At 38.2% G+C, this 10,879-nt stretch overlaps 1 long non-coding RNA gene across 1 annotated transcript; it reads left to right on the top strand.

Moving 5' to 3' along the window:
- The first annotated feature begins 9,067 nt into the window (after positions 1 to 9,067).
- LOC308694667 lies at positions 9,068 to 10,670 on the top strand. Its single transcript, XR_014030630.1, has 4 exons — positions 9,068 to 9,151; positions 9,237 to 9,297; positions 10,003 to 10,121; positions 10,247 to 10,670. It is a non-coding gene; the product is annotated as an uncharacterized lncRNA (long non-coding RNA).
- Positions 10,671 to 10,879: the final 209 nt, after the last annotated feature.

The following is a 10,879-nucleotide window of genomic DNA, read 5'->3' as shown; positions in this document are numbered from 1 at the left end:
ATGCAGATGGCAGGGTTTTATCATCACTGAGGTCCTGAATGTGAGGTAGGCTAGTCAGGGGGGTTCAGGGGCATCCCCGAGAAAATTTTGATTTCTCTGATCTACATATGTGCATTTTAAGATGTTTTGAAGGCCAACAAATTTGGATAACAATAGCTTTAAAACCAAAGCTATTTTTTTTTAAAGTGGGCAGCTGATTATTTTTCTCTCATCTCCATCACACTCTTTTTCTCTTGCTCTGTCTCTTCCCCTCCTAAAGCTGAGCTTTGACTGATATAGGTTTTTTATTTTTGTCTGTCAGTGAAGTAAAAATAGGGTGAACTGATAGATTGATTTATGAATCATTTTCTCAGTTCATTTACTGAAAACTACTAATAAAGCTAGGTAGCCTAAGTTTAGTAAATTCATTCACAGTATGTACACTTTCATTATTGATATTATTCCTGATACAGAGCCGTAGACAGGGCTTTATAATCAAAGAGGTCCTACATTTAAGGTTATTAGGGGGATCAAATTTTTTATTTCTCTGATATGTCCATTTCAAGACGTTTGAAGGCCAAAAAAGGATAAGATATTGCTTTAAAACAATGTCAGTGGGCAGTAGATGATACCTGCTCTCACTTCTTATCCATCACTCTTTCTTTTTCTCTGTCTCCTCATCTTGCCCTGTCTCTTCCCCTCCTAAAGCTGAACTTTTTTAATTTACTGAAGGCTACAAATTGTATATTAATTCTCAACATGTACACATTCATTATTAATCTTGTGCCTAACATGAAAACGGCTTTGTTAATGCTCTGACTGTTAATGTCCCTCGCAATGACAGTAAACTAATTATTAGTCACGTATAGGCCTATTTTCAGTTCAAAATGGCGAAATTCGACAAAAGTATATTCGTTTGTCTGATTATTTTTGTCATTCGTTTCACATTTATGACCTGAAAAAACTGTCAAAAATGAAATGTTTAGTTTAGCTACTTACATCCATTCTTATCTCGCACTTGACCGTAGGGGAGAGTGGGGTGAGTTGTGCCAGTTTTTACTCAAAGTGACTTTAAAGTGAGGCCATGACAGTAATGCCTTCAACTTAAGGATGTACATGTATTTCAGGATGTTGTGCATCCCTGAGAATAATAACTTTGGATCTGAAATAAATAGTTTCAGAAATATAGCTTTTGAGAAAAAAGTGGTCTCATGGCACAACTTGCCCCTGGTGCGGGGTAAGTTGTGCCTTTTGGGGAAATATGTTGGGGTAAATTGTGCCAGTGCTTTCTGAAGTAAAACAGAACATTTTACTGTTATGAACCGTATGCTATATGAAAGCAAGACAAATTCAATACAAAATTACTAATTTAAGGTTTATTTAGATATTGTCACCCTGGAATACCATAGCATGCGTTTTTCCTACTATGGTCAATTGCATAGGGATTTTGTATTGAACGTAACTCTGGATCACAGTGTCATAGAGACAAGGGGGCGGGCTCATTTTACTCAGACGACCAGTCAGTCTCTCAGGATCATTGTGAAGCTATCAAGCTACGCCCTAGCAACCATTTAGAGCACCATAGCAACACAATATATGATATTTGTGAATCATTTCAGGCAAAAAAGGCTTTGGCAATAGATGCCTGTTGACAGAACGCTGTCTGTCAACTATGTAACATAAGAATAAAGTTACTAGGCTAATTTCTAAACATCCTATTGTGACTTAGGCCACTTAAAAACTGAATAAAACTTCTCTTTATTAACATAGTGCAAACTCAAAACTGAAATCAGTGTTAGCTAAATTAAACAAATAGCAGGTAGGCCTAAGTCAAACACTGATGAGGCATGCCCATCTCCTCACTTCTCAAGATTATCCCCTGTGAGTATGTAGGTCTCTAGGTGGTCTGGATCTGGCACAACTTACCCCATGCCCTTTGGCACAAATCACCCCAGACCCACAAGTTTGAATAATTAGCATGATCCAGCAGTTAAGAGCTAACATCATGCTAACTGTATAGACTCATTGTGTAGCCTACTAAAGCACTAAAACATGTGTGAAATGTTTTCAAACTTGTCTATAATTGTCCAGACACTACAATCAAAAAACCTTAATCATAGAAAATTTACTTTGAAAGGGAAAAAACAGTTTTTTTGCACTAAAATTTGCTTAACTCTAATGCCATGTATCTCTCTTCTTTGGAGGATGAGTAAAATTGATTGATTTTCAAAATTATGTGGTCACATGACCAAATTATTCTATGGTTTTCCAGAACAAGGGGTCAGTGTTGCCAACTTAGCGCCTTTGTCGCTATTTTTAGCGACTTTTCAGACCCCGTCAGCGACAATTTTTCAAAAAAGCGACTAGCGACTAATCTAGCTACTTTTTGAACAAACCTCAGTAACCTCCAAATGTTGCCAGCATGAGTCCTGCGAGCACGAGATTTGCTTTCTCCTTGCCGCCACACACCTCTCTCTGCGTCTTCCCTGTTCTGTGAATGGCTGAGGGCTGCAGCTGCAGAACGGCAGCTAACAGACGTGAATGAGCAGTGTTGTTTCCACGGACGGACTTATCACTTATCTTTTGTTTTATAGTTAAAGAATTTAGTTTGACCATTTTATTTTCCTTTCTTTTCTTGTGCTTATTACTTGTATTACTCACTATCACAGTGCTTTAGTTCACCCAGTTCCCGAACTCTCTCAATTCAGATAATTTTACACATATAAAAAAAAACAGTCATTCAATAGCTACTTGTTCTATTGTCTGACAAAAAAAAAAAAAAAAAAAGTAAATGAGAACAGCTTTATTGGACATTCGGCTATAGCCTATATTATATTATATTATATTATATTATATTATATTATATTATATTATATTATATTATATTATATTATATTATATTATATTAAAATACAGTATGTGAGCATGATTTTAATGAGAAAAAACATTAGGCAGGCAGAACGCAAGTACGCCTCGATGACGTCATAAATATGCTAATTGACGTATTACGTCATCTAGCGACATTTAGCTACTTTTAGGGGAGGCGTTAGCTACTTTCCTTTGAAAATAGTTGGCAACACTGCAAGGGGTGGAACTACTTCCCCCCCTGGCACAAATCACCCCACTCTCCCCTAAACTGAAGCGAGTCGCTCTATATTCGCGCTCGGCTACTTTGATTTGATTGGCCATCTAAAATATTCTGACATTGACAGACCAATGAGACGCAGGTGAAAACACACACACACACCCTGTCCTCTGTTTCTGACATGTGCTTTGCTCGGCGCCGATGCGGATTTAAGATGAAGAACACGCTGAATCTGATTATAACAAGACTAGCATTTTGGTTGTCCGACTTGAAAGCACAATAGCCCCGGGACGTCGGGCATGCGATTTTGCGAGCACTGCGGAACTTAAAGATTTCGAGAAAATTGAAATTGAAGTGAAAAACGAATCTGAAGGCGAAACCTACCGCTGGATTTTGAAACCATGGAGTCACTTCAGGTTACGTTAACGTTAACCAACCCTGACAGAATGAAATTAATACGTAACGTTAACGTGTGCTGCTACGAATATTATGTGATGTGTGCCAATGCCATGTTTTTTGCATGGTAATGGACTAGTTGCACGGGTTGACGTAATTCTATTTACGCTTTACTAATACGCTTGTAAACTTCCAGTCCCGAGATATAACAGCAGGATGGCGCTGTTTTACTCAAGATGCCTTCAAGACCTACCGAAGATTACCATCAGCGATGTACACCGGCTAGTACAAGCGGCAAGCACAGCCCCGAGGAGCAAAAAAAGAGGATTCAAAAATGTATAGCCTATATCGAGTTACATCGACAACTATGAAGGTAAGTTATACAACAGCTAGCAAACAGACTGGCAAGCTAGCTAACGTTAGCTCAGTTAGTTAACGTTAGTGTGTAACTTTGACAACTTTACAGGATATTTGATGTAGTGTTTTGATGATGTACGATTATTGCTAAACATGAATGATGTTCAATTCCCCACAGTTTCAAACAAAGATTCATCAGGGAGAGTGAGCGTCGGGGCTGCCTGTTACGGGTCGATGAGAAAGAGCGAGAAACCTCACGACCTCAGAGACGTAGACTAACCATGTTCCGTACACTTTTCGCCTTTCACCCTCACCGCACGTCAACGGCCACTCCTCTGTTGTTGAGAGGCCAATTTTGGACCAATAGTATTTGAGAAAAGTGGGATAAAGTCCCTCCTCCGCCTGGGTTCGGAGCTCACAGACGTTAACGGTGTTCCGTACAGGCTGCCAACGGTGTTCCGTACAGGCTGCCAACGGTGTTCCGTACAGAGTGCATACCTTGATTTCAACTGCAAAAATTGACTTTAAAATTATCATTTGTGAGCTGTTTATTTATTTTAATTGTCTATAAAAGAATGACTATTTTAAATGTTAAAATATTATGAATATAAGCATCACTGCACGCAGTCTGTGTTGACAGACGTGCTGCATCTCTGCTGCCTGTCTCAATGCGAGAGTGGCGCCAAGCGGCCATCGTCCGGAATTTACGTTTAAAAATTCCCATTTCAAAGCAGTTATTCAATAAAAGGTAATATATTTAATGATTTGTGATAACATAATAATCATTTCATGAAGACTTTAGTACTGTGAGAAGCATTAATCCAATTGAAATGTACATTTTCACCGCTGTAATCGTCTCCCCACCTAAAGCTAATATCTGGGCTGCAGCTTGCCTACCCTCCATTAGCAGGCGCAGTGGGCGCACCTAACAAACTTACTGAAATCTCTCTGAAACAAACGGCGGGGGATTCTCTTTCTTGGTCAGGGATAAAAGAGGGAGAAATGATGATTACACTCATATATAGTTTATGTATAACCTGTTAGTATTTATTCAGCGATCGGCCGGAAAAGGTCATCTGTACGGAACATCGTTGTTGTACGGAACATGGTTAGTCTACGTTAGGTGATGGAGTCTGGCCGAATATTTCAGTGCAGTCAAGCAGTGTTGGGTAAGTTACTTTAAAAAAGTAATGTTATAGTTACTAGTTACTTCTCACAAAAAGTAACTGCGTTAATAACTGAATTACATCATTACAAAAGTAACTAATTACGGGGAAAGTAACTATTGCGTTACTTTAACGCCGCCTTTAACGGTCTCTATCTCTATCTTTGACGATTAGCTTTCTATCCCAAATGTAGTTTAGCCTGCTAGCCTACACAGCACAGGACTATACAACAACTAAAACTATCACACAACATACTCACAGTCGTGATAACCGAGTTGGTTGGCAATGCTACGCCTAGGGTTGGGCAACGATTAATCGCATCCGAAATAAAAGTTTGTGTTTACATAATATATGTGTGTGTACTGCGTATAATTATTTTGTATATATAAATACAAACATATGTATGTGTATATTTAAGAAACATTTGCATGTATATACTGTAGATATATTTATACATAATTTATATTATATATGAATATTTTATATATAAATACCAAATTTTTCTTACATATACACATACATACAGTATGTGTGTATTTATATAGACTAAATAACTATACACAGTACACACACATATATTATGTAAACACAAACTTTTATTATGGATGCGATTAATCACGATTAATCGTTGCCCAACCCTAGCTACGCCACACAATCATTGTCCTTGTAGTATATGATTGGCTGAAGTCTTTTCTGTCACCGCAAAAGGAAAAAAAAATCGACATCGAAACGGAAAAAAAAAATCGTTTTTTCGCCGCAGCACATTCGCGTTCAGTGTGAAAGCACTCATTACACAAACAGCTGATCAAAAAATAAAACCATCGCGCGAATTATTCGTGCGTAAAAATCGCGTCCAGTGTGAAAGGGCCTTAACTGTGCATTCACACCACCGGCGGCGAGAGCGTCAAAGTGGCCGGAAGCCATTCATTTTCAATGAGAGTCGGCGGCGAGGGCGGCGCGGCGCGTCTTGGACGGCGAGAGCGGCGAGAGGAGTTGAAAACAAGTCAACTTTATGGTAATAAGCTATGACGCGGTTCGGCGGCAACCAATCGGAATGTAGAAGTCCTCCGCCTGAGAGGAAAAATATAGGCAATACGCCCCCAGCGGACGTCATACACAACGATGAAAAGCGTCGGAAGCCTCGGAAGCGAGTATATTTAAATATTGAATTATTTAATTGTATTAACTGCCCTAATAACGTTAAAACATCATGAAAATAAAAAAATGACATGACAACTAATCGTTATAAAATCATAATTTATTTTATTAGAAAGTTAAGAATCCAGGTTTGTTTATCAGTACCATAGCAACGCTAACTTCCGTTGGGATTTTCGGATAGAAACTGTCCGTAGCCTTTCGCAAGAGTTAAGTTTTTTGAACGCATCCGGATGGCCAACGGACACGTTTTTTTTTCGCACCCCACTCGTTCGCACCTGGTTCGGACCCATTCGCATGCGGTCTGCGAAATGAATGACTTCCGGTCGTTTCGCTGCCGTATCGGAGCTGATTTCAACTGCCAGTGTGAAGGCGGCGTAAAGGGTAACTAAACCCTTGGTCAGAGCTTGACTCCACCCACTGGCAATATTTGAAAAATGCTGGAAAAGTAGGCAGAGCCCAGTGGAGAGGGGGCGTGCATCTGAGATGTATCTCTCTGTAGGCAAGGGCGTGGTTAAAGGGTAAGTTCGGTATTTTACACTTAAAGCCCTGTTTACAGATCGTTTCTGATTAAATAGAACGATTAAGATTAAAATTTTGACACATGCTTCTGTCCCGAGAATTTTAGGTTTCTTTCGCTTTCCCCCCCACCTCCAGAATGGGTGTATAGGTGCACTCGAACATATCCTTCCTAAAACGCATTAAACTTTCGTTTACAAAGAGATGAAACTCACCGAGTGGTCAGGGGTGTTCACTGATATGCTCATAAAAAAATCGCTGCAAAATATGCTTTCCAACAGGTTTTATCGTAGTTTTTGTCCAACTCCATTGACTTGTATTGAAAGAGCTGTGTGAGGTACGGTATTTCTCCGCCCCTTCTTCTTCTGCTTCTTCTGTGTATTCAGTGAAATGCCAGCAGTTTGCTTGCAATTGGCAAAGGTGCATTATCGCCACCAACTGGGCTGGAGTGTCTATTATTCAAGCTCTCAACGGAAGAATCTACAGGTGTGAGACGTTTGGAAAAATAAATCCACAGTTTTACAACGAATGGTAAAACACCTGTTGGAAAGCATCTTTTGCAGCGATTTTTGTGTGAGCATATCAGTGAACACCCCTGACCACTCGGTGAGTTTCATCTCTTTGTAAACGAAAGTTTAATGCGTTTTAGGAAGGATATGTTCCAGTGCACCTATACACCCATTCTGGAGGTGGGGGGGAAAGCGAAAGAAACCTAAAATTCTCGGGACAGCAGCATGTGTCAAAATTTTAATCTTAACCGTTCTATTTCATCAGAAACGATCTGTAAACAGGGCTTTAAGTGTAAAATACCGAACTTACCCTTTAACTGGTACCCTCTGACGTCAGAGTGTACCACAACTTCCAATAGGAAAATTCAACTGCAGTAGCCACTGTTCAACCTGAAGAGGGCAGCACTGAGACGTTTTTACACCATATTTTGTAAAATTAAAACACTTTAAACACAAATGTCAAAAAATTACTTGAATCAGTGAACAGCACTAATAAAGCCCCATTCTTACAGAGCATTTACTAAAAAAAGTTGGTTTAGGGTTTAGTTACCCTTTAAAAAAAAAAAAAGTTTAAATATAAGAAATTTCTTGGATACCCCCAATATGAAATGTTAAATGAATTACATGGACACTAAATAGAACATCTTATTATTATAAAACATTGTACACTAATCTACACTAGTTTAATGTTGCTGTAGGACAATGTGAGAGACACCTATTAACTTAAATATTAAAATATTATCACTACTATAGTGGAACAACAAAACACAATCAATAGAACGTTTAATATTTATTGCACAGACCACAACTGGCTAAAAATAAATCATGCTTCTTAAGAAATGTACCAAAAATAAATAAATAGTAATAAAAAATATACATACACTAGTGCATATAATTAAAATGATAAAACTCACACACCTTTAAAACTGGAAGACATTCTTGAAGTATTTTCTTCCTCACAATAGTAAGTTTAACAAAAAGTGCTCTCAATATAATACTGAACAACTGTTTACGACTGCACACGGCAATTTGCAGGCAACACCGAAAACTGACGTGAATTGTCGGAAATTGACGTGGACCTTGCTTGGCAGTTGTCCCCCCATGACCCCCCCCTCCCCCTTATTCTAGGGGAGGCTTTAACATGTAAATGAAAATGCTGTGAGCTATACAAATGCAAATCAGGGCAGGGGGAGTTTTACCCCAGGTAACATTTTTCTAAAAGGTATTTACTTCATTCTAAGAAAATCTCTGGTATAAATAGATCAGGCTCAGTATAGCCTAATTATAGACTCTTAAATTTTAGCTTAAATTTATATATTTAATGAAAGTAGCTAGATTAGTTTCTATGTGTCATTAGCAATGGCCAATGTTATGTAAAAAGGACAAAACCATTTATTTCAACAATTAATTTCAATCAGGCTTTGCCACAAAGGTAAAATGTGCATTCCATGCAAACAGCATTACAATCTCCTAGAGCTCAACCACTGTGCATAATACAACTGTTCACGAACAGAAGATTGTATTTGACTCATGCTGCATACACATACAGTACGCAATGACAAGAATTATGCCTACTGTACATATAGAGTTACAACTATGATTAGAGTTGTTTGCATAAAATGTACCGTGAACATTCACATGTTTGCCCTGTGATAGGCTACAATTTATGTCTATAAATACTATTTTCTCAATTCTGTGCATATATTTTTACTTACTTAGATCAATTGACATGATGCTGATAATGACGACATTGTGTGTAAATAACGTTTTTACTATTCTGGCCTTGTAGTAGTGTAAATATACCTCGTTTCTATTTTGCATTAAAAATGTTTGTGGCCCCTTTAAGAAATCCCTCTCTTCTCGCGATACTATTCACTTGTGCTGGACGCGTGCGCGCGACCAGAGAAGCCATTTTTCACTGTTCAGGAGAGCTCCATGTGGTGCGTGCATCGATCGAATTCTGTGTTATACGTTCTTCTTTCTTGGTAAATATTACTCCAATATCTTTAATATGCACAAGTTGTGAAGCAAAGTTAAAAGAACATTTGATGTGTACATTTTTGTTTATAGATTTATGTGGAGCGCATGTGTAACAAGTGAACCTCGTGGTGATCGGACGGTAAAGGATTGGGTATGTACGTTCCATGGTTTATGGGGGAAATTACTGATGGCATGTTTATTTGATTAATCTGTTAATGAGTTGAATCTATATTCTGTGATTATACAGTGTAACTTTATGGTTTAATGCATATTTCTGGTTTTGCATGATTAAACGTGGGTTGTGGCTTTGTTGAGGTGCTCTTATTTCTCTTGTAACTTAGGCCTACCTCAGCCACTGCCGTATTCCAGTTTGTGTTATCGTATTTAATTGTAACATATTTTGGTTTGGAGAAATCAATTTAAATCTGACCTGTTGCAGTGTATTACACTGTATTTCAGTTTGAATTAAGTATTCTGTGGATTTGGGCATTGATCCACTGGTTAAACTTTTTGTTACATTTGATTGTCATCTTCAAATTTACTGTAAACTGTTTCTACAATTTTTTTATTTTTTTTTTAACTAGTGAAATCTAATTTTTTCTTGTGAAATCTCTTCGAACAAGGTGAACTTTTTTCTTAATCAGACTTTTATCTGTTTAATTGTGCTTCCATTGACCGCTGTCACTTATTTTAACCCCAATTTAAAAAAGCATAGTTTGCTTCCGGTGTGTATTTCTTCAGTTTCACCCGGTTGCATTTTTCTCCTTTATTGTTTAATTTTGTATGTTTTTCTTATTAATTTTACTGTGACTTATGTTGTTCTTATTAATATCACTCTCATTTAATTGTTTTCCAGCTGCCTTTAAGACATATTACGCGACAGTGCGCAGCAGCTTCAGGTACAAACAACCAGATCTTGCATTGCAGGCGGAAGCTGTGGAGAATTCAGCTCGGAGTCGAGCGAGAAGAAAGACGGTAAGATTTATTAGATTAGATTCGTTTTTTGGTCAATGTGACTATTTTTCAGGTGCATTAATAGATGTGTTGTGTCCATACGCAGTGCTATGTGCAATACTGATTGTCTTCATTGGTTTTTACAGCCGCTAGAAGCGAGACAGAGTGTGCTAGCTGAGGATGAGGTGGGCCTTTGGAAGTGCGCTACCATAGACCTGATGTCTGATGAGGAAGACGGCATCGTCGGCGGGGTGTCTGGATGGATTGTGCGACCTCCGTCCTTTCGCAGCCAGGAGCTCACCAAGCTCTGTGCCACGCTGCAGTCGAGATTAGAGGCGACTCCAAAGTACAGGGCAACGCACCACAGACGTCTGCAAAATGGACCGAATTCAGACAGAATGCCGCTAGTTACCTTCAGCTCTGAAGCAGAAAACAGACACTTCACGGTGCTGTAGGATTTTGTGCTTCTCATGAGCTTCCCATTTGTTGTGTGGGCAAATCTCCTATGCTTTGTACATATATGATATATGATATAAGTTGTGTGTTTGTGCTAATAAAGCTCTTTCTTTGAATAAACAGTCCCTGGCAAATTTTCCTTTCCTCAATAAATTCATGTCCTTGATGATGGTAATAGTGTAGTTCATAGGATAACAATTACATGAATATACAACATAACGTCATATATATATATATATATATATATATATATATATATATATATATATATATATATATTGAATTTTTTATTTATATATAATTATTATAATTTTGGGGTGGGG

The sequence above is a fragment of the Scardinius erythrophthalmus genome (genome assembly GCF_964197995.2).
Source record: "Scardinius erythrophthalmus genome assembly, chromosome: 8".
NCBI lineage: Eukaryota > Metazoa > Chordata > Actinopteri > Cypriniformes > Leuciscidae > Scardinius > Scardinius erythrophthalmus.
This window is presented reverse-complemented; position numbering and strand designations above follow the sequence as displayed.